The 3,814-nt window shown below is 47.1% G+C and overlaps 1 non-coding gene across 1 annotated transcript; it reads left to right on the top strand.

The window, feature by feature from the left end:
• The first annotated feature begins 2,515 nt into the window (after positions 1-2,515).
• LOC142198769 (U6 spliceosomal RNA) lies at positions 2,516-2,618 on the top strand. The gene has a single exon (XR_012715411.1). It is a non-coding gene; the product is annotated as a U6 spliceosomal RNA (small nuclear RNA).
• Positions 2,619-3,814: the final 1,196 nt, after the last annotated feature.

The raw sequence follows: 3,814 nt of genomic DNA, 5'->3' as shown, positions 1-3,814 counted from the left end.
CTCCCAACTTTTGAAGAACTGAAAGAGGGGCAAATTTTGCCCCGCCCACTTTTGTGTTGACTCCGCCCACTCGTTAATTTTTCATGTGCCCGCACACAGTATAATCCTCCTACAGTCACCCGTAAATTATATGTCCCCCCTCTATCTCTCCCCCAGTTTCATATACACCCTTCATCTGACCCCAGTTTCATGTCCCCCTTCCATCTCTGCCCCCAGTTTCCTGTCCCCCCATCTCTGCCCCCAGATTCATGTCCCTCCATCTCTGCCCCCAGTGTCATGCCGTCCTCTCCTTCATCTGCCCCCAGATTCACGTTCCACCTCCACATTAAACTTACCTTCTCCTCCGCTCCCTCGCCGTTCTCTGCACGCCTCTTTCCCTGACACATATGCGGCTGAAGCGAGGAGCTGACCTGTGTCAGCTCCTTGCTTCAGCCGCATATGTGTTCAACTCAGATCTGCGTCCTCTGGACGCAGATCTGAGTTGAAATCGGGACATACCTCCCTCCAACCGGGACCGCGGGACATGTCACCCAAATCGTGAATGTCCCACGGAAATCGGGACGGTTGGGAGGTATGCACATGACCATGGACTCTATATCACATGACCATAGACCATATATCACATGACCATGGACTGTATACCACGTGACAATAGACTGTATATCACATGACCTTGGACAGTAGCCACATGGGATGATCATAGCAGCTTGTCCGAGTACTGGATACTGATGACTTATCTACAGGATAGGTCGTCAGTATCTGATCAGTAAAGATCTAACGCCCAAACCCTGCACCTACCAGCTTGTATACAATGTATATGGTCAGAAACAACTCCAATTCCCCTGCATCACCACTACAGTATACAGTAAAATAATTCCTACAAAAAATCCCCTTAAAGCAGAACTGTTTTGCACTATATCTTCTTTATGTCCTCATTCCTGTAGACGTTTTTGGCCATGATCCTGTTTCAGGGTGTTAAAATGAAGCCTTATTGCCATGAGACCAATGTACTAACTCTTAGTTTTTGCCTAGGCTGCTATTTGTGTAGAACAGATGTGAATGTGTGATACAAGGTAGACTTCTTCCTTACATAGATTAACATTTCCAAGAATTTGCAGTTTTTCCTTGTAGTTCAGCACCATCTGTAAAGTGCAAATCTCTGAAGCAGGGTGGGAAGCATATGTACCTATTACTGCTACATCAATCTGCAGCGTACCACCAGCTGCCGAGAAGTGAATGAAAAATGCAAGGCGTGAATCACTCAGGGCGCCCTGAAATTGTGATGTAGCGGTTATACCGAGAGATATGATGTGGTCCGAGATTACTTTTGACTAGTCTTTACCTGCCCTTGCAAAAAAAGCATTGCAATTCCTCATAGAGATAGATGTGTATTATATGTAGTTGGGTGCAACCCTAATACTCTCTATAACTTTGCTGAGCGGGATGAAATATTTCTGTGACGTCAGATCTGTGCTAAGGGCTTGGACCAGTCAGATAACTCTCCCTATTATGATAGTATCTCTGATATCACAAATTGCAGGAATTGGCTGACCACAGAGAGAAGTAGAACAAACTGTTTAAATCCCACATGGTGTTGAAAGCTAGATCCCGGGCGCACAGGTGTCTTCACCAGTGCCAGCTGCAAAGTCAGATGGACTTGTGCTGAATTTGGGGACCAAGTTATCACCACTGAAACTGGTATAAGAAATAAATGCCCCACAAACTGAGGTCTGACCACAACCCATGATCAAAATCAGGGGGATGAATCAAAAGCGTGAATGTGTCAAAGACAAAAGTCGTTCCGAGAGGTAAAGTCAGAGCCAAAATCAGTAGACAAGCGAATTTCTAGTAAGAAGGCTAAGGTCAATAATAGAGCTGTCCAGCACAAGCAATCAGGGTATAGAAGCCAAACTAAAGTGCAACCATATAGCAGGCACCTGGATGAGGAGGAAGAGGGTTTAAATATCCCTCCTCAACTGATAATTGCATCAGCATAGGGGAGCCCTAAAAACTGCAGAAGCTTTACAAGATGGCATGGTAACCTTAAAGGGATTCTACCATTAAAACTTTTTTTTTTGTGCATAAGACATCAAAATAGTCTTTAGAAAGGCTATTCGTCCCTTACCTTTAGACGTGGTCTCCGCAGTGCCATTCCTCAGAAATGCAGCTTTTTGCAAATGAGTTCTCTCGCAGCGATGGAGGTGGGCCTCAGCGCTCAAACAGCGATGAGGGCATCCCCACAGCTGCCAGAGAAGTGTCTCCAAGCGCCGCCTCCTTCTTCGTCCGCCACGTCATGTTCAATGTCTTCTTCCAGCGCAGGCTTGTAACCTAGCAGAGCAAATGTAAATCTCCATCTTACATAACCCCATATAGTCAATTCCTATAAGCACTTGGTTAACCTGTGATTTTTGGTGTTTTCCATCCATGCATTGTTGTTACATTCTTGAGGTCCCTTCAGGCCCTAGAGTAGAATAAGAGGAGGCCCAGGGGAGGTGGTGAAAAATAATAAACAGTTGTGTTCGGTTAGTCAGCACATATGCTTAAATTGGAACGATACATTGAAGATTAGCATGGCCCCTGCACAAGAAAAATAATAAACAGTTATACTCACCTGTCCTGAGCTCCTCTGGGCTCTACTGCAGCGTACAGTGCTCCATAGCGGGTGTCCTTGGTTCTCTTCCGGTATCCTGGATGATGTCAGTGGTTTGGAGGACTTCTGTGACCCACTCACAGGCCTCAGCTTTAGGTGAGACACATTGGCGTAATGCCATAGGACGCATAGGCTTCGGTGATGTCACAGGCGACAGCGTTGTATGGGACATGTTGACATCATGATGTGGGATGTGTAGGCCTCTGCAGTATCATAGGCCCAGAATCCTAGATCACAATGATACCAGGAATCCCAGTCTCCTGTCTGTGTTTGAGCAGAACCAGCATATCACCCCAGTCCTGCAGATAGATAGGTTACTGTCACCAGAACCAGCATATCACCCCAGCCCTGCAGATAGAAAGGTTACTGTCACCAGAACCAGTATATCACCCCAGCCCTGCAGATAGAAAGGTTACTGTCACCAGACCCACCATATCACCCCAGCCCTGCAGATAGATAGGTTACTGTCACCAGACCCACCATATCACCCCAGCCCTGCAGATAGATAGGTTACTATCACCAGAACCAGCATATCACCCCAGCCCTGCAGATAGATAGGTTACTGTCACCAGAACCAGCATATCACCCCAGCCCTGCAGATAGATAGGTTATTGTCACCAGAACCAGCATATCACCCCAGCCCTGCAGATAGATAGGTTACTGTCACCAGAACCAGCATATCACCCCAGCCCTGCAGATAGATAGGTTAGTGTCACCAGTTCCGGCATATCACCCAGTCCTGCAGATAGATAGGTTAGTGTCACCAGAACCAGCATATCACCCCAGCCCTGCAGATAGATAGGTTACTGTCATCAGACCCCATTATATCACCCCAGCCCTGCAGATAGATAGGTTACTGTCACCAGAACCAGCATATCACCCCAGCCCTGCAGATAGATAGGTTACTGTCACCAGAACCAGTATATCACCCCAGCCCTGCAGATAGATAGGTTACTGTCACCAGACCCACCATATCACCCCAGCCCTGCAGATAGATAGGTTACTATCACCAGAACCAGCATATCACCCCAGCCCTGCAGATAGAAAGGTTACTGTCACCAGAACCAGCATATCACCCCAGCCCTGCAGATAGATAGGTTACTGTCACCAGAACCAGCATATCACCCCAGCCCTGCAGATAGATAGGTTAGTGTCACCAGAACC

The sequence above is a fragment of the Leptodactylus fuscus genome, chromosome 3 (genome assembly GCF_031893055.1).
Source record: "Leptodactylus fuscus isolate aLepFus1 chromosome 3, aLepFus1.hap2, whole genome shotgun sequence".
Lineage (NCBI taxonomy): Eukaryota > Metazoa > Chordata > Amphibia > Anura > Leptodactylidae > Leptodactylus > Leptodactylus fuscus.
Note: the sequence above shows the minus strand (reverse complement) of the source record. Positions and strands in the feature narration are given on the sequence as shown.